At 30.9% G+C, this 22,098-nt stretch overlaps 1 long non-coding RNA gene across 1 annotated transcript; it reads right to left on the bottom strand.

The window, feature by feature from the left end:
- Window positions 1-5,393: 5,393 nt before the first annotated feature.
- Window positions 5,394-14,636, bottom strand: LOC145271293 (uncharacterized). The gene is made up of 2 exons (XR_013865807.1): window positions 14,543-14,636; window positions 5,394-7,916 (listed from the first exon to the last, which is right to left on the bottom strand). It is a non-coding gene; the product is annotated as an uncharacterized LOC145271293 (long non-coding RNA).
- Between the last annotated feature and the right edge of the window lie 7,462 nt (window positions 14,637-22,098).

Raw genomic sequence — 22,098 nt, 5'->3', positions numbered from 1 at the left:
AACAAACTTTCTATGTTCTCAACGTTCAATTGTTTAACAAACGGGGAGAACGTCTTAAAATTAATATTTCAATCTGATCGATAACAAGTTTATAAGATTCAGTTTTAATAGTTTTTTATGGACTAGCAATAAAAATTATGAGCTTTAATAATTGTTGAGAAACAGTCGTAAATTCTCGTAGTGTATCTTGTTCTTTCCATCGACATATCCGACTTGACCATTAAATAATTTGTAATTTAGTAATCATGGTTATGTCACGTCCTACTTCGCAAAACAAGGTTAAATAATCTGGAAGTTGAACGATTATAGACATACAAGAAACGTCCAAGTGCAAATAATTTAGTTGAATTTAATAGAATTTCAATCATTTGAATACATACTTGTATTTAATTATTATTAGTGAAAATAACAGAAATATATTTCGAATTTTAATATGATGAATCAAAAAATTACATTCATAAAAATGCATTTTCGTTTACTTACAAAAATATACCAGGAATGGCACATATTTGCATTATGTTCAAAAGAACGGTCATATAAGTTTGCTGATGAATATGAAGAGAGAAATGATAAATCTGGGGGTGAAAGCAAAACCCACAATCAATGAATTATAAACACCGAAGAGTTATACTAAAGTTTGCAATGACAAATAATTAACAATCAGTAGTTCTTGATTCATAAGTCGAGTAGGTTTGAAATACAACCATGTTTAACTTTTATTGACGAGAGGGGTGAGAGAAAGAAGTGCCTATATATTTATCTTTTTATTATAGAGGGAGCATCTAAGGGGAATAACTCATACTATGACATCCTTCTCTTCCTAAAACGACAAAACAGTAAAAACACAAAGGAACTACGACACATTAGGACATAGTCTGGTTGTCCAACTAAGTATTGTCCCCATTATAATTAAACTTTAAGCTGGTCTTTTTATACGACTGGATTTGGATATTCTTTGAACTCAGTGATGGAAGTTGGGTATTTTGTGGGGTATATCTGGAACAGGTCTGCCATTAGTTTTAGTGGGACTGGTTTGTTCCATGTGTGCACGATCCATTGACATGCCGACTGCTGATCCTCGATCTAGGTTCAACATATTTCTGTATGATCAGTGCTGGAGACCACTTACTGGAATCTGGGTCATGTACACGAACGTGTGATCCTTCTTGTATTTCTGGCCGTGTTGAGACTTTTGGCATGATTGCAATCGATACAGACGAGTTACTTTTCTTTTTGGGTTGAATTGTTAGGACACTTTACATTTAAGTTTCCCCGCAAGTTTTCGGTTCAATAGTCATTGTCCAGGTGATGGAATTACATGGTCGATAAGGGTTGATTGTAAACATATTAATACAATGTATAATTCGCGATCACTTGAGATAGCCTTTGTAATAGCAGATAATATGGCCAGACCATTTGATTGAGGGTAGCTAGGAGATGATGTATAGTTTTCAAATCCCCATTCTCTTGCAAATTGCTTGGATAGGCTAGAGCTAAAATGAGGACCATTGTCGCTGAAGACTCTCTCTCTGGGATCCCTTGTTCTTCGAATATTTGTTTAGTCAGTTTTATTATTTCTTGATTGGAGAACTCCTTTAATTTTCTCACAAAGAGGAACTTGGAATAGTAGCCCACTATTGACATGTAATTTTGACGTTCACTATGGAAAATGTCAGTGGCCACTATTTGCCATGGCCTCACTGGAATCTCATGTGGCATCAGGGATTCTGTACTCTGTGAGTTTTTGTGCAGTTGACATTGTTGCACGACGTTATGTATTTATTACTGGAGTGCCAAAAGACACAACTTTTTGCTGGAAGCTTACATTTTTCCATTCCCTGGTGACCAAAATGGATTTTTGTAGACTTTTCGGGTGCATCACTTTCATTAAAATACTATTTTGAGCACTTCTTCGATCTTTCGTTGAATACGGTTGAGAAGCATGGCATTGTAGATTTTTGCTGCAATTGAAGTGAGTGTTATTCCTCTGTAGTTGCTTGGTATGCTTAGGTCACCCTTCTTGGGGAAGGGAAGTATGCATCCTTCACTCAATATATTTATAATTTTTGGATTATATACGGAATTGCATGAATTAAGAAGTATGTCATTGAAACCACCTGTCTTCCATACTTCAGGAGGTATGTTATCTAAGCCTGCAGCTTTACTATTCTTGGTCTTCTTTAGTACATTTAGAAGTTCCTCCATTGTAAAATCACCCTTCTCAATATCGAGTTCCTGTACAACAATCGGCTGAATTAATGTTCTGTTACTTCTGGTTTGTTTCCGAGTAGCTTTTCAAAATTTGCTTTCCATTTTGAACATGCATTTTCCGGAGTGTTTGCCTTTAACTTAGCTTTGGCAGGTCTTTTACGCCCAGATATTTCATTTACTACTTGCCAAGCCAGATAGGATTGTTTGTTATCTACTGCATTCTGGATTCGATCTATTTGTTCTTGAACATACTTCTGTTGTTCTGATAGGTACATCATACTAAGCTTCCTTAATTTTGTATTCTGTCGAGTGGGGTATTTATGTTGCTTTTTGATTATGTTGTTTAACTTTTCTCGTTTTAATATTATTTTATCATTTTCTCATGGTACTTTTCGCTTTACCTTGGGCTTCAGAGGTATACACTTCTGTGCTGCTACTTGGTGCGATCTAACGAAGTTTTCATAGGTGTTATTATCAGTAGGTTCCTGCTCTTGTTTGATCTGATTGTCATGTGACAACGTTGACCAGTTGTAGAGCTGTCTAGATGATTTTTTTTAGTTTTGTTCGCTTGTAGGCTTAACTTCAACTTAGAGGTTACAATCCTATGATCAGTAGACACACCATAGAAACTGCTATAAGCTTCACAGTCATGACAGCTATTGATCCACTTCTTATTCATAAAAAGATAGTCCAGTTGTGCCTTGTTTCCATTTGGGGATTGATGGGTCCAGAGCTTACCGGGTCTTTTCTGAAAACGGGTATTCATGCATTGTAAGTTGTTTTCAAGGAGAAAAGTTAATAGATACTCTCCATTTCGGTTTGTTCCATCATTATGCTTGTTGTCTTCTGTCATTCATGTCACCTCCGATAACCAATAAATTATGTTTGGGGATTGAGCGCACTATTGCTGACAGTTCATTGTAGAAATTCAGGATTTCTTGCTCATCACTGATGTAGCAACAAATCACAGTAGTAGCAGGATTACCACTGAAGGTAGCAAGAATTATCCTTTGTGTTATCTTCTCAGCACTTATCAATGATTTCAATGCTCGAGGGATAAGCAGACGTCCTACTCCCCCAATGGTACTATTTGTCGAATTTTTCCATGCTGACGCTGATACTAGTGTCCAGCTGTTACCAATTTCATGGTATTTTATGTCCATATGGTTGTGGAAGAGACGGTGTTCTTGAATACACACAATATTGATATCTTGTTCTTGGATGAAGCAACAAGTTCTGATATTTGAGATGTGGGTTGAAGTGTCTGTACATTAAAGGTGGATATTTTGATGGTATGTCTACATTTTGCTAGCTTAGGTTTTGGTGCTATAGTAAACTTGTCGATAGCTGTGGTCAGTGCCGGCACACCAAGTAGCAACCCTTGGTTACCCATGTGGCGGTCAATGCGGTATGAAATTCTGGTTTGATTTAGAGTCATATTGAATCTTTCGATAGCACGGATAATATCACCTGTGTGATTGCTTACTTCAATACCTGCTTTCTGCTTTCTGCAAATCCTTTTGAATTTCTGACGTCAGAAATGGCTCTTTCTTCACATAACGAGCAATGTAACAAACAGCAACATCATGTGGTCGACCATTTGTAAGTGATTTTTAGTATTGCCATCCGTTGTTTTCCAATTTCTCACAAAGCCTCGATTGTACTCACCACCAAATTTAATTATCAAGTTATTTTGCTGTACCCCTTTCCATCGTTATGCCTTGCTATGGTTTCTTGACACATATCATTAGTCAATTCCTTTGTTTTAACCATTTTAAAACAGTAATGAAAGAAGCACAGTGTCTGAGCGCTGTTATCAACTGATCTATAAGGGGCTAGAACTCTGAGATACGATAAAAAAACAAAAGTTGGAGTGTAAATCTCATTCACATTAACGTGATATTTCTTGAGAAATATGAAAAAAACAATGTACCAAATATTTTGCTATTCACTGTATATACAAGGAAGCAGTTGAATAAATACCAGTCAATAAAAGACCAACAGGTCAGGTTTGGCCTCTGTAATTGCATTTCAACCTCTGGAAGGTTGGAACATAGACCTCTTATGTTAAAGAAAAAAACAATAGCAGGATCTACTTTGTATTAGCTATTTCTGGGTTTTCTTTTTATTTGTTATTTGAGCGTTTTCACAGTTAAGTTAGTGACTTTGTAGAAGAGATTAGTGGAATCATTTAAATCAGGACTTAAGGAAAGCAGAGAGAGAGTAAGAACTAAATATGAGGGGAAAAATTTTTTTTAAAGAGAATAATGTAGTCGTAGCAGTTCTAATATAACATCGAGAGGTCCTACCTGCATTGTCCTAACTCGATTCACCCAAATGTCAATTCAGCAGCTCCAGTATTTTGCACTTGCTGATAGGACATTCTCTTCGGGAACTCGCTCCATCTTGGGGAGCTATTCCAAGATTCGAGTCACTGATCATCAGGAAGATAATGTCAGCCAAGGAGAATGTTTATTTCCAGCATCATCATTATTGTCATGACAACAATGATAATGATGGAAATCTTATTATTGTCATGACAATAATGATAGAATGGGCAGATAATTTACTCATCTCTTGCTACTGCTTTCACAAAACTGTCGATCGAGTATACAACGTTATCTTCCTTCTTTATAAAAAATATCGTTCATTTGTTGAAGATGATTGAGCGACAAAACAGTTGGGATGTTTTTAACATACACGTCTTATCTTAGAAACGTAGAATAAAAACATCTTATCATACAAACAGAATAAAATTTAATAAAATATTTTTTAATATACACATCTTATCATACAAACATACACATCTTATCATACAAACATAGAATAAAATTTAAATAATAAAATATTTTTTAACATACACATCTTATCATACAAACATAGAATAAAAACATCTTATCATACAAACATAGAATAAAATTTAAATAATGAAATATTTATAACATACGCATCTTATCATACAAACATACACATCTTATCATACAAAAAGAATAAAATTTAAATAAAAATATTTTTAATTAAAGTTAGTGTAATTATTTGAACTTAGAAATACTATTAATATAATTAATGATGGAATGATAAACGAAATTAGAAAAACAATCAGTTTTTCTTTTAAAAATCGACACCCGAGACGAAACAGACGTTTAGATTTTATAAAGGAAAATTAATCAAAAACACAAAAATTTATCAAAACTTTTTATTTGTTAACCAAAATATTTGGTTTCTCATAGGAGCAAAACACGAATGTATCAGCAAAAAAAAAACAGCAAAGGAGAAAAAACAAGGAACCAAATGTTGTGTCTGTTTCCTATTTTTTTCCAACAAAATTCCATATTGTATGCCAAAACCAAGAACGGTTATTACTTTAGTGTTTGTGTCTATAATCATTTGAAGATTTTATAAACCAATGGCTATTCTATTTTTTTTTATTTTACTACAGTGTGTCTTAGCATATGTTTAACTAATGTTGATTTCACACTAAACGAAGAGCCACAAACATTACAACAATATGGCTTTTCCCCAGTGTGTGTTCGCATATGTGTATTTAATGTTGATGACCTATTAAAAGACGAATCACAAACATTGCAAGAATATGGTTTTTCTCCAGTGTGAATTCGTATATGTGTAACTAATGCTGATTTCGTGGTAAATGAAGAACCACAAACATTACAAGAGTGTGGCTTTTGTCCACTGTGCGTTAGCATATGTGAAGCTAATGCTGCTGATTGACTAAAAGATGAAGCACAAATTTTGCAAGAATATGGCTTTTCTCCAGTGTGTATTCGTATATGATTAACTAATGTTATTTTCTTGCTAAATGAAGAGCCACATACATTACAAGAATATGGCTTTTCTCCAGTGTGTGTTTGCATATGATTAACTAATGTTACTTTCTTGCTAAATGAAAAGCAACATACATTACAAGAATATGGCTTTTCTCCAGTATGTCGTCGCATATGTTCAACTAAATACTTTCGAAGACTAAAAGCCGAATCACAAACTGTACATGAATATGGTTTTTCTCCAGTGTGTCTTCGCACATGCTTAACTAAAGTTCCTTTCTCACGAAACGAAGCAGCACAGACTTCACAAGAAAACGGCTTTTCCCCAGTGTGTGTTCGCATGTGTGACAACAAATGTGCCTTTTGACTAAAAGAAGAAGCACAGGCTGTACACTGGTATGGCTTTTCTCCAGTGTGTTTTCGCATATGTGAAACTAAATGTGATGAATAATTAAAAGTCGAGTCACACACAGTACAAGTAAATCGCTTTTCTTCACTGTTTTTTTCCATATCTACAACTAATGTATACTTTTGGTATATGCACAACTTTCTAAGGAAAAGCAACAACTTTCTAAGAAGATCCACAAGCTTTACATGAATATTTTAATATACTTGCTAAATGTGCTAAAATGAGGTTATTGTACAAGAATGATTTTTGTATATGGACAACTTTCTAATGAATCGTTATAATTGATAAACTTATTGTACAAGAATACACTTTCTTTTCTCACTAGGTCAGTATATAGCTATGTCAAGTGGATTATACCTGGGAATTGATAACTATGTTATTTTTAATATTTAGTCAGTTTATAATTGTAGAAGGAAGTATGCTCATGACAGGTTCTGAAAAAGATACACATTAATTACTCATGGATAATAGTGTCTATTAGGGATTTAAATTGTTTTCCAGCGTGTATTTACATATGCTGGAACAAAGTGTGTTTTTCACAAAAAGAAGAGACACAAACTTTAGAGGAATATTTTCAGGTGTGTTCGTATATGTGTTAAAATATTTGAACCAGAAAATCTACATATTCGATTTAAAAAAATGGATTATTCCCACTATAATTTCTAAGCATATTGCAAAACTTGACTTGTATTTAAAAAGAGTCAAAACGTTATGTGGTGTGATTTTGCTTTTGTTTGTTCTATTTAGAAGTACTTAAATATGTTGTTTCTTAAGAATATATTTATGTTAAAGTCATTTAACCGTTTAATATGATGAGAGATGAATGAGTTGTTCATAAAAATATGCCAAGAAAATTAATCGCATGAAAATATTAAAATTATTCCAAATTGCCTCGTTCAGGAAAATCCAAAATATGCTTTATTGAATCAAATGAGTAGTTGTTTGGGGTGTTTGGTTTCATGACATATCCTCTTTTTTACAGTTATTAGATATGTTGTTTCTTTTGAATATATTGATGTTAAAGCCATATAACCATTTAATATGATGAGAGATGTATGAGTTGATTTTTTAATGCTGAATCCAGTAATTTTGGGAAAAGTTTTAGTCTTCAAAATCTTTATAACTTTTAATATTTATTCATACATTTTTGTTTGGTTCTTTTGTAGAAGAAAATTGTTTTTTCTTGGGTTTTTCTGGAAACAATTCTGTTTTACAAGGAGAAAGATAAAAACAATAGCATCAAGGTTTAAAGTATTTTAAGGAAACCATTATCTTCAGACAGCCTTATCTGGTAGCACTAGTTGAACCAAGTGAAAGCAATTATACTTGTCAGTATAATATTCATTGACGTTGTGCTTTTAATCGTTTTTTGCAGTAGATTTATAATGCGTTTGTTATAATGCACAATTCTTTTTTCATTTTAATCTTCAGCTTTCTTTAAATGTTGTCTTTTCAAAAGTAATGATGCTCCTTAAAATTCCGTAAGAATGAATAATATTCATAAACTGGAACATCTGTGAAAAAATAAATATATTTTTTATTATTTACACACCATGTTGTATATAAGCATTCAATGTATTAGAATTGTCATAATTCTTATATTAATTTGTCACAAAGAGATTACTTTAACATATCATACTAAATTGTCTAAATGTGCAGAACATAACAAATAAAATTGTTAATAACAAAATATTAAAAGGAATTCAATCTATAACACTGAGTGGGACATGTCTGTTTTAATAGATTACATAAACTATTCAGTTACAAATCGTTAGCAATGAATACTAGTGAAGGACAATCACTAATACAATTTTGATGTAACAAACTAGAAAAGGATAACATATTCTATGCTATTGCTGATATTAACTCGTTCAAAAACTATATTACTACATTATTAATTAACAGAACTAATTTCTGCAATCTGTCTTAAAATATCTATTCAGATCATAGAAAAATATATGGAAAATGGCATCTAATCACTCAGCCATGTTCAATAAGACATGCTTGAATAATGTGCTGCCAAAATATGCACACACACACATATATATATATATATATATATATATATATACTTATATACGAATATATATATACTTATATATGAATATATATATATATATATATATTCATCTATATACATAAGTATAAATATATATACATGTACATATAAATATTTGGACACATATATACATACATACATACATACATATTCTTCAGAATAGTTTTTATTTAACAATCAGTTGTTGTGGAAACGTGAGATTGTAAGGTTTACAAAATATTACTGGCAGTAATATTCTATAGGTTATCCCATCAAAACAATAATAGCTCGATATGCAAGATAGAGCAAATAAATTAAATTGTAATTCAATGAATTTCCAAAAACTCTCATTGAAATGAATTTCATATCAAAGAAATTTTTATTATTCTAAGCAAGACAAAGAATGCTTTCGAAAGTTAATCTCCTTAGGGTTTCGATGTCTACCATCTCATCAGAGGAGAGAAAATATTAGCAAATATTTATAAGGTATGCACCCTATATGCTAAAGTTAGTGAGACATTGAAAGTCAAAGTAAAAATAATAAATCTGATCTGCTTCCCTAACTGTACTGACATGAAGAAGTTCAAGTGTAATGTTAACCGACATCTTTCTGCCCAAATCCCAACATAGTGCCCCAGTAGTTAAAACCCCTGATAGTAGCCCCCTACAGCAAAGTAGCAATGTGCCTTGTTTTGGGTGAAAGTGTAATAAAAGAGTGATTGGACAGAGCTCTGGCCAACTTGTCAACATGCCAGGGAAGCTCCACATAATAAGCACCATCCCTACACTCTATGGCATCTTGAAAGCATCTTACCTGTTCATGATCATGGTCCAAGAAGGCATTTTCGTCGTATATCCCCAGAGTCTCCATGTTGAATATTTGTTCCAATCTCTTCTGCATCTAACTGTTAGGGAAGAACTCTGCCAAGGGGTTAAGATAAATGGATTGTCTCTCGAGAACAAAACACAAGTGGGAGGAATTAACTTGAAAAGTCTGCTTAATTACAGAGTTGAATGATAGATGTGCCACATCATGGGAGATTTGGTCCTTAGAGAAGAAAGATTCCATCATCCCAAAGGGAGCAATACCTGCTGGGATAAAAAAAAAGCCCATCCCTTCAGGCAGGGGACAAGTTGAAAGGGACCCAATTAGTGCATAAAGTCCAATCTGATGATTCCCTTGATTGGGATGAAGTCGGAGCCAGCTTCAAATTTTCCAGCCAGGGAATACTTAGCATTCTGGAATGCACTCCGCAAGTCGTTCGAGTTTGGCAGTTGAACTGATGGATCCAAACCAATTTCCAGAACCACTCTCTGAAACTCTTGTCAAATTTGGCAAGAAGGGTTGACAATCTAAGATGGCAATTCACACCAATTGTTTTTGTCGAGCTCAAGAAGTATAGCATCTCAGCAGACAAGTACAACCGCCCACTGCCTGTGTCCAAGAGACAACTGCAACAGACTTCCTTCCCCTGATAAAGATCACACACAAAATGGGGAGCAAGCTTCAAGAATATCCAGGCAAAATCTTGGGGCTAGTGTCTATATGAAAGGAAGACCTAGTCTTGAGTCTCTGTGCTGATTCCTGAGAACTCCAGCCAGCATTGAATGTGTAACTAGTAGAAGCATCTCCTTTGACCCGCAGTCATTTAATAACCTGTAAACTCCTATACAGAAGATAATGATGGTATGCGTCTCTCTTGCAACCCAATCATTTCCCCCTTTAACTCCTTGGGAAATTTTTGGAAAAGGATTTTGGTCATTAATCGATCTCCATAGGAATCATCTGTAGAGAAGTCGCAGGCATAGGGGCTTCCAAACTCTGGATAATAAATAAATTCCACTAGATCTGCGTAGAAAATCTCTTTCTTTGGCATGTAGTTCAGGATGTCTTCAAAAATCTAGACGATAATCTCATCGATATCCAAATATTTCCTCTTTAGTAAGGAAAGTGTGCATTGATAATTCACATTTGTGTATCTTAGGTCATTGATTAGTCGCAATGCTCTCTCTGTAAGAGAGCACTTTAAAAAGTTCAAACGTTCAGTGTCATTGGCTATACCCACCACACAATTTTTGAATCTAGACAAGAAATTCTGGAAACTCATATGATCGGTGGCCATTTCAAAACCGCCAAATTTGGGTCCAGCGATTTAAATCTGTGGAGGTTTAAGCAGGAAGGAAGCTGAACTTCTTCCTGGCATAGATGTAGAAGTTGTATTCAAGACGGAACTTGCAATTGGTGCAGCAAAGGAATCATCCAGTTCACCCAGCTCCATGTGATATTCCATGAGTTATGAGGCCCAACTAACTTCAGTCTTCAGAACATCTGCTTCTGGAGTCTGGGCCAATTCAAGCTTTGTGAGGCAAACTTCCGTCTCATTCTCCAGATTATCCTTTCGGAATAAACATGAGGGATTACTCTATTCCCAAGATACAAATTCAGTCGTTCCTCCACTTTGACTTTTAGGTCATTAGGCGAAGTATCTCTTTTCTGGGAACCTCCATCACAGAAAAGTCAGCAAAAAAGGGAAGAAATAAATTTTGTTTTTGCAACGTGTCGGGGGGAAAAACATGACCCGAAGGGCGACACTCCAAGGCAAGCAGGCAAATATCAGGGTTGCAAAAAAGAAATACTGTTATAGTGACCCCCCCCCTCAACCGTAACAGTAAGAAAAATATTTTATGGAGCAAATCAAATGCTTGGTCTAGTCGCCACAATAACTAAAATTTGACTCACCAGAAAGATGAAAAAAGAACATATGCTTTTATGTTTTAATTACCATGCTTTGCGCATGTTGGTTCCTTTGTCCCCTGGCATATGGACTCGTCCAACCTAAGCATCACCCCTTTTATATTTATTTTCTTACAACTTAAAAATTCACCAAAAATAAGGAAATTAACCAATTTTAATGAAATTTTTAGTATTTATTAAATAATGATCACGGAATATATTGAACTCATTATTTTTATTTAATTCTTTGTGTGATTTTACTTAAACAAAAAATACCTTTAGTAAAGTTATGGTTTTCTGTAGTAAAAATTAATAAATTTATTTTTGCTTTTTTTATGAAAGGAAAGCATCATAAATTATAACAATTATAAAAAAATTATTTAATTTTTACAGGAACATTACGAAAAATGCCCCTAAAATCCGTATTAATGAATTTTATATAACTTGAACAAAAATTAATTTCTCAAACTACCGATATTATCATTGTTTATTTAATATTTTCACACAAAAAAATTATAATAGCAAATAATGGAATTCAAGAGTTTAGCGGTTCTGGGGAAGAAACTACTGGAGTAGAAAGATCTTTTACATCTAGGGATCTCTACTGTGTGGGGGAGGGATTTAGCTGCCTGTCGGGTTTGTCGAGGGTGTCTACATTGTGGGGGCACAAGTGTCTTCAGTTCGCCAGAGCATTCACCATTAAAATACTTGTAGAACAGGCAGAGGGATGCAACATTTCATCGATGGGACAGAAGCTGAAGCTTAGATGCCAGTTCAGGGCCTATTAGATTGGTGACTCTCTTTTGAACCTTGTCTAGGAGCGAGAGATTAGTAGCAGATGCACCAGTCCAAATGTGACAGCAATACTCCATACATGGGCGAATGGTGCCCTTGTAGGGGTACAGGATACTTTCGAGTGTAAGTAGTTTTCTAGCACGGTAGAGAGAGCCTTCCTTCTTCGCAGCGGCCCTGGCAATGCTTTCAATGTAATTGTTCCAACTCATGTTTCCTGTGAACGTTAGGCCAAGCAGTTTGAAAGATGTACTCTTAGACAGGGAGTCACTGGCCATTACTATTGGTGGCAGAGAAGGTTTCTTGTAATTATTGGAGGAAACCAGTTTAGTCTTGGCAGCATTGAATGTGACCATCCATTTTTGTCCCCATTCCACTACAGATTGGAGGTCATCCTGTAGTGTTTTTGCCATTTCTTTAGATATGTGTTCATATGTTTTCCTGTCATACCTGTTATAGAGTGTGGTGTTATCAGCATATATACCCATCTCAGAGGCAATTTTGTCGGGGAGGTCATTTATGAATATTAGGAAGCACAGAGGTCCAAGGATAGACCCTTGGGGCACTCCCGCATTTATATCATATTGTTTAGATGTACGACCGTAGAGGACAACCTGGATTTTTCTCTTATCTAAGAAGGATTTAATTATGTTAAGTATTCTACCAGTGATACCGTATGATCTAATTTTCCTGAGGAGACCCACATGCCATACCCTGTCAAAAGCCTTAGATATATCTAGAGCTACCGCTCTGCCCTACCCCGCTTTGTCCAGTGAATGGTATATACGTTCAGAGATTACAGTGAGGATGTCTGCTGTGGAACAGGCTTGTCTAAATCCATATTGTTTGTCAGTCAGAAGTTTAGCATCTGTAAGGTCATGGACTAGAGCATGGTTAATTATGGTCCCAAATATTTTGGCAACAAGTGAGAGGAGGCTAATGGGGTGATAATTTGATGGGTTAGTTCTTTCGTTAGAATGCTTGAATACAGGTACCACAGAAGCAGTTTTCCAACAGCCCGGAAATCAAGATTCATTAAGGCATTTGTTGTAGAGTTTGGAGAGAACTGGAGCTACTTCGGCTGAGCACTTTTTTAATAGCACAGCTGGGATGAGATCAGGTCCACATGCTTTTTAAGTGTCAAGACTTTTTATAATAATTGTTGTTTTTAAAGTTTGGTTTTATTTTTCTCCACTTTTCTCGGTACGTTAATAAAAAAAAATTGCGACATTTTCAATATCAAGAACATTTTCTGGGAGAAAAATAAAAACAAACTTTAAAAACAACAGCAACAAAAATTACTCGATCAGAAAGAATTCTATAAAATTATATCATATTTCGAACATGGATTGTTAACTTATTTCGGTAAATATCCAGATATGCTACAACAGAACACCGACCACTTTAATTTGTTTTTTATAGGTAATTGAGGTCGCTGACAATGAATCTGATAGTCAAACTTGGGGCAAATTTATTGCTTGCATGGTATTAACCCCTGAACCCACGCACTACTTTCAACAATTTGGCAGCTTCCGTTTACACTGTGCGCACGCTGTAGCATAAACGACAGCTTCAACAAGCAAACTGCCTTTTCACATGGCGCACAAATCTTCCGCAGAAAACTTCGTGATTTAACTTCTTTTTTTTTCCCCCCCCCCAGAACATAGAATTTTCTAATTTTCAAAAATACATTGTAGCACTTTTTGGGTGGAAAATTTAAAATTAGCTAAAAAGGAAAGCACTCCAAGTTGGAGAGAGGGGCGGTTATTTAATTGTTTTTTTTTTTTCCTGGAACATAGAATTTTAAAATTTTCTAAAAGTAATGCACCGACATTTACCAATTAGAACACCATTTAACATTTTTGAAGATTTTACTGTTTATATTAGCGGGGGGGGGCGGTTGTGGTGTTGGGGCCAATGTAAACAGTAAAATCTTCAAAAAATGTTAAATGGTGTTCTAATTGGTAAATGTCGGGGCATTACTTATGGAAAAACGGTTAACTAAACTGCAGAAGCACCTATTAAGCCACATAAGTTCTATAATTGAATCCCCCTCCCACAAAAAAAAGAACAAAAAACATAAAAATGTTTGGTGCTTATGTTTTTGTAAACCGCATTAAAAACTACGTGAGACAAAAAAAAGGTTCCCCAATTTGTTGTACTTTTCTTTAATTGTAAGTCATTAAAAAAAGGTCAGTCCGTAATTTTTTGATTGATACGCCATGTGAGAAGGCAGTTTGATAGGTGAAGCAAGCCGTCATTTATGCTGCAGCAGTGCACGCATGCGCGTAGCGTAAACAGAAGCTGCAAAATGGTGGAAAGTAGTTCGTGGGTTCAGGGGTTAATACCTGCAAACGGTAAATTTGCCCCAAGTTTGACAATCAGATTCGTTGTTAGCGACCTCAATTACCTATACAAAAAAAAAAAATTAGAGGGGTCGGTGTTCTGTTGTAGCGTATCTCGATATTTACCACTATTTCTATATCAAAAGCAAATGAAAACATAATGGGTTGGACGCAACCATTGCTAAAAAAAATTATTTAAAAAGAAAACAATTAAATTCAAGTTATACTTACCTTTTGTTTGCCAATATCGACAAAGAAACGATTATAAAATGTATTAATCAAAACGAGTTGAGTTTGACATGTGGAAGTCGACATTTAAGATGGCGACCGGAAAAACTAGTTCGCAGAAAATTAAAATAATATTTTTAATAAATTTATTGAAATTTAGTTTTGTTTTTATTTTTTTTGTTGTTACGTGTTAAATTAAAGATTATTATTTTATTGTATAATATTAATGAATAATATTTTCACAATAAAAAGAAAACATTTTTTAATGTAAAAAAAAAAAAATAACCTGTAATATGAATGGAGTTAAAAAAAAAAGATTTGAGGTTTTTGGTGAGAAAACGATTGGGTCTGTACACATTGATTCGAAAAAGTTGTCAAAAAACAAATATATAACAAATAAATGTTATCAAAGGCAAGATAAGTTACTTTTCTACCAAACTGGATATAATTTTCGTGTTTTTATTCAATTTAACATGTTTATTCAGCTCGAAAAACATACAGGGTTTAGCGATGTATTGGAAAATTCAAAATGGCGGCCGATTCTCTCTTTAACACGGTAAGTTTGGAAAAAGGTGTAATAAATAATAAACTAGACAAAATACTGTTAGAAATTCGCTCAATATATGTTACCGTGAGATAACTTGACATATATTCGGTGGATTTTAATAGTATTTTTTCTAGTTTATTATTTATAACACCTTTTCCTGAACTTACCGTGTTAACGAGAGAATCGGCCGCCATTTTGAATTTTCCAATACATCGGTAAACACTGCATGTTTTTCGAGCTGAATAAACATGTTAAATTGAATAAAAACACGAAAATTATATCCAGTTTGGTAGAAAAGTTACTTATCTTGCCTTTGATAACATTTATTTGTTATATATTTGTTTTTTGACAACTTTTTCGAATCTATGTGTACAGTAATACAAACCCAAACGATTCATCTCAAAGTTAAACTCAACAAAAATAAATGAAATAAAAGATATAAGAAAGTAAATATTGTATCACTTAATGTTAGATATTGTTTTTAATGTAAGAACAAAAATCAATGAAGATGGTTGTATTAAAATTAAGTTATTTTCGAAAGGCCAATTAGATAATATCAGAATAGGAAGTAAATGACCCTCATATGTTTTTATGGTGCCTGAAGATTTGTTCATAGAAGATTTGTCTCTTTTTTAGGTACAAAAATTGGTTCATTATTGAATAAATATCGATTGAAAACACCTTTTATACCTGCTCTTTAGGGACTGCCAAACGAATGTGAAGAATTGTGAAAAAAAGAACGCATGATTCCGTGACGAACTATGGAAAAGCAGAAGCGACTTAATGTTTTTAAAAAAAACTTTATTTATCTTCTTCAAACTGCAATTAATAATTAATCTTTGTTATAATTTTGTTAGGATTTAAGATTTACACAGTTTAATGATTAATGATTAATCTTTATTATAATTTTGTTGGCTTTTAAGATTTATAGCGGTTTAAGGAGAAATCAGATTTTCCTTTTATTAATGAAGATGATTTGTGTGCTTGGGAAGAGCTGTAAAAATCCCCTTCAATCAATGTCTGACTGGTACTTCTGAAGAAATAAAACAAAATCATTGTTCCATATAAAATCGTTACATGTTGTTCAAACTTTATCTGGTCGGAATGTGGTTTGGCCATCCTTCAAATAAGTTATGCGTGTCTCTAACTTATTCACACAAACATTTTAAGTCGGGTGAAATAACGAATTTAGGAAAACTTGTCCTTTTTTTTTTTTTTTTTTTTTTTTTTTTTTTTTTACTTTTGCTAGGTAGGAAAACTGGTCCTTTATTGAATAAATATCGATTGAAAACACATGTTATAACCGTTCTTGAAGACGACAGTCTTGCAGTTAAGTCCTGGCAAAGTTCGACAACTCTAGAAGTGCCACAGATAAGGATCACAGATAAAAAAAAAATTATTAAAGTTTTAAAATGAAAAAAAAATGTAATTAATATAAAAAATATATTATATAATTAATACAAATATATGAAAATTTGTTCCATTCCCATCTAATGTAAGAGTTGTGGAAACGGCGTGAGAAAGGACACGCGTTTCGACAAATTATTAAAAGCATAAGACAACAATACACTTTTTAAGAAATGTTTAATTTTCAAAATTGTTTTATTTTGTATAAATTTATATTTTGTTACGTGGTTCATTACTTCAGATTTTATTTTGTATAAATTTATATTTTGTTACGTGGTTCATTACTTCAGATTTTATTTTTATACATTTATATTTTGTTACGTGGTTCATTACTTCAGATTTTATTTTTATACATTTATATTTTGTTACATGGTTCATTACTTCAGATTTTATTTTGTATACATTTATATTTTGTTACGTGGTTCATTACTTCAGATTTTATTTTGTATAAATTTATATTTTGTTACGTGGTTCATTACTTCAGATTTTATTTTTATACATTTATATTTTGTTACATGGTTCACTACTTCAGATTTTATTTTGTATAAATTTATATTTTGTTACGTGGTTCATTACTTCAGATTTTATTTTGTATAAATTTATATTTTGTTACGTGGTTCATTACTTCAGATTTTATTTTTATACATTTATATTTTGTTACATGGTTCACTACTTCAGATTTTATTTTTATACATTTATATTTTGTTACATGGTTCATTACTTCAGATTTTATTTTTATACATTTATATTTTGTTACATGGTTCACTACTTCAGATTTTATTTTGTATACATTTATATTTTGTTACGTGGTTCATTACTTCTGATTTTATTTTTATACATTTATATTTTGTTACATGGTTCATTACTTCAGATTTTATTTTGTATACATTTATATTTTGTTACGTGGTTCATTACTTCAGATTTTATTTTTATACATTTATATTTTGTTACGTGGTTCATTACTTCAGATTTTATTTTTATACATTTATATTTTGTTACGTGGTTCATTACTTCAGATTTTATTTTTATACATTTATATTTTGTTACGTGGTTCATTACTTCAGATTTTATTTTTATACATTTATATTTTGTTACATGGTTCACTACTTCAGATTTTATTTTGTATAAATTTATATTTTGTTACGTGGTTCATTACTTCAGATTTTATTTTGTATAAATTTATATTTTGTTACGTGGTTCATTACTTCAGATTTTATTTTGTATAAATTTATATTTTGTTACGTGGTTCATTACTTCAGATTTTATTTTGTATAAATTTATATTTTGTTACGTGGTTCATTACTTCAGATTTTATTTTGTATAAAGTTATATTTTGTTACGTGGTTCATTACTTCAGATTTTATTTTGTATAAATTTATATTTTGTTACGTGGTTCATTACTTCAGATTTTATTTTGTATACATTTATATTTTGTTACATGGTTCACTACTTCAGATTTTATTTTTATACATTTATATTTTGTTACGTGGTTCATTACTTCAGATTTTATTTTTATACATTTATATTTTGTTACATGGTTCACTACTTCAGATTTTATTTTGTATACATTTATATTTTGTTACGTGGTTCATTACTTCTGATTTTATTTTTATACATTTATATTTTGTTACATGGTTCATTACTTCAGATTTTATTTTGTATACATTTATATTTTGTTACGTGGTTCATTACTTCAGATTTTATTTTTATACATTTATATTTTTTTACGTGGTTCATTACTTCAGATTTTATTTTTATACATTTATATTTTGTTACGTGGTTCATTACTTCAGATTTTATTTTTATACATTTATATTTTGTTACATGGTTCACTACTTCAGATTTTATTTTGTATAAATTTATATTTTGTTACGTGGTTCATTACTTCAGATTTTATTTTGTATAAATTTATATTTTGTTACGTGGTTCATTACTTCAGATTTTATTTTGTATAAATTTATATTTTGTTACATAGTTTACTACTTCAGATTTTATTTTTATACATTTATATTTTGTTACGTGGTTCATTACTTCAGATTTTATTTTGTATACATTTATATTTTGTTACGTGGTTCATTACTTCAGATTTTATTTTGTATAAATTTATATTTTGTTACGTGGTTCATTACTTCAGATTTTATTTTGTATAAATTTATATTTTGTTACATGGTTCACTACTTCAGATTTTATTTTTATACATTTATATTTTGTTACGTGGTTCATTACTTCTGATTTTATTTTTATACATTTATATTTTGTTACGTGGTTCATTACTTCAGATTTTATTTTTATACATTTATATTTTGTTACGTGGTTCATTACTTCAGATTTTATTTTTATACATTTATATTTTGTTACATGGTTCACTACTTCAGATTTTATTTTGTATAAATTTATATTTTGTTACGTGGTTCATAACTTCAGATTTTATTTTGTATAAATGTGTTTTTTGTTGGTGGTTCATTACTTCAGATTTTATTTTGTATAAATTTGTTTTTTGTTGGTGGTTCATTACTTCAGATTTTATTTTGTTTAAATTTATATTTTGTTACATGGTTCATTACTCCAGATTTTATTTTGTATAAATTTATATTTTGTTACGTGGTTCATTACTTCAGATTTTATTTTTATACATTTATATTTTGTTATGTGGTTCATTACTTCAGATTTTATTTTGTATAAATTTATATTTTGTTACGTGGTTCATTACTTCAGATTTTATTTTTATACATTTATATTTTGTTACGTGGTTCATTACTTCAGATTTTATTTTGTATACATTTATATTTTGTTACGTGGTTCATTACTTCAGATTTTATTTTGTATACATTTATTTTTTGTTACGTGGTTCATTACTTCAGATTTTATTTTGTATACATTTATATTTTGTTACATGGTTCATTACTTCAACTTTTATTTTGTATAAATTTATATTTTGTTACATGGTTCACTACTTCAGATTTTATTTTGTATAAATTTATATTTTGTTACGTGGTTCATTACTTCAGATTTTATTTTGTATAAATGTATTTTTTGTTGGTGGTTCATTACTTACGATTTTATTTTGTATAAATGTATTTTTTGTTGGTGGTTCATTACTTCAGATTTTATTTTGTATAAATTTATATTTTGTTACATGGTTCATTACTCCAGATTTTATTTTGTATAAATTTATATTTTGTTACGTGGTTCATTACTTCAGATTTTATTTTTATACATTTATATTTTGTTATGTGGTTCATTACTTCAGATTTTATTTTGTATAAATTTATATTTTGTTACGTGGTTCATTACTTCAGATTTTATTTTTATACATTTATATTTTGTTACGTGGTTCATTACTTCAGATTTTATTTTGTATACATTTATATTTTGTTACATGGTTCACTACTTCAGATTTTATTTTGTATACATTTATATTTTGTTATGTGGTTCACTACTTCAGATTTTATTTTTATACATTTATATTTTGTTACGTGGTTCATTACTTCAGATTTTATTTTGTATACATTTATATTTTGTTATGTGGTTCATTACTTCAGATTTTATTTTGTATACATTTATATTTTGTTACATGGTTCACTACTTCAGATTTTATTTTTATACATTTATATTTTGTTATGTGGTTCATTACTTCAGATTTTATTTTTATACATTTATATTTTGTTACATGGTTCATTACTTCAGATTTTATTTTGTATAAATTTATATTTTGTTATGTGGTTCACTACTTCAGATTTTATTTTGTATACATTTATATTTTGTTACATGGTTCACTACTTCAGATTTTATTTTGTATAAATTTATATTTTGTTATGTGGTTCACTACTTCAGATTTTATTTTGTATAAATTTATATTTTGTTACGTGGTTCATTACTTCAGATTTTATTTTGTATACATTTATATTTTGTTACGTGGTTCATTACTTCAGATTTTATTTTTATACATTTATATTTTGTTACGTGGTTCATTACTTCAGATTTTATTTTTATACATTTATATTTTGTTACGTGGTTCATTACTTCAGATTTTATTTTTATACATTTATATTTTGTTACGTGGTTCATTACTTCAGATTTTATTTTTATACATTTATATTTTGTTACATGGTTCACTACTTCAGATTTTATTTTGTATGCATTTATATTTTGTTACGTGGTTCATTACTTCTGATTTTATTTTATATAAATTTATATTTTGTTACATGGTTCATTACTTCAGATTTTATTTTGTATAAATGTATATTTTGTTACGTGGTTCATTACTTCAGATTTTATTTTTATACATTTATATTTTGTTACGTGGTTCATTACTTCAGATTTTATTTTGTATAAATTTATATTTTTTTATGTGGTTCATTAAATTTATATTTTGTTACGTGGTTCATTACTTCAGATTTTTTTTTGTATACATTTATTTTTTGTTACGTGGTTCATTACTTCAGATTTTATTTTGTATAAATTTATATTTTGTTACGTGGTTCATTACTTCAGATTTTATTTTATATAAATTTATATTTTGTTACGTGGTTCTGGTTCACTTCAGATTTTATTTTGTTCGTTTTTCTTTTAAGACAATAATACACTTTCTAAAAATGTTTAATTTTTCTGTAATTTATAAATAGTTATAAATATATTTTCTGTAATTTATAAATAGTTATAAATATATAAAAATGTATATTTTGTTCGTTTATTTTATTTAATCAAGTGCTTACTTCCAATATAAAAATATTTTTTGTATTAATTTTTTTTATTTTTTTTTTTAAACTTTAATTATTTTTATTTTAAAACTAATAATTCGTAATATTCGTGATTTGACGGTGCCGAGACTTAACTGCAAGACAGCCTTGAAGACATTGTCTTTACACATCCCATAATATTTTTAAAAATATATTTTTACTTGTTTACTGTTGTTTAAAAAAGTTAAATTGATTTTTCTAAGTGTTCGTTTTTATCTAGCTTTGTAAGGTTTTCGTGGTTACGCTTATTTTAAAGAGTTTAGTAAAAAAAAAAAAAAAAAAAAAGAAGTTATATCGAGTGTTACTTTTGAGGAAAAAATGTCCACCGTGAGAGGATCACGTCTTAGCAGTCTCGATAATCGCTCAAAAAGAAAAAATACTGAGGTAGATATAGTTTTCAAACGCCCCCCCCCCCCATCGAAAAGGAAATAAATTTGTATATTTTAGGTAATGTCCAAGATCACTGCTCGGAAAAAAAAGCAAGCTACCGGAAGTGGATACGGGTGATTATGTGACGAAATTGAACGGAAGACACGAAAAACAAAACCGTATATTTATATAAAAAAAAATACTTTAGCTTTTAGCATTTCTTGTGTTATTTTGAAACAAACAAAACAAAAAAAAAACACTTCTTGTATTATCAAATAATAAAACAAATATTTTATTTTAAAAAAATTGATACTTCATGGGGAACGTGGACGCCTGCATAAATAGCGTTTTATTTAATGATTGCCCCCCTCAAAACGCATGCACAAGGTTTTCTTTGGTTTATTTAATCAGAAAAACTTTCTGAAGGTACTATTTGAGGCCTGTAGGGAGAAGAAACTTAAGAGAAATTAAATTCCTCTGCCCCAAACAAAATAATA

This window comes from Euprymna scolopes, chromosome 46, assembly GCF_053919585.1.
Source record: "Euprymna scolopes isolate OS-2025 chromosome 46, ASM5391958v1, whole genome shotgun sequence".
NCBI lineage: Eukaryota > Metazoa > Mollusca > Cephalopoda > Sepiida > Sepiolidae > Euprymna > Euprymna scolopes.
This window is presented reverse-complemented; position numbering and strand designations above follow the sequence as displayed.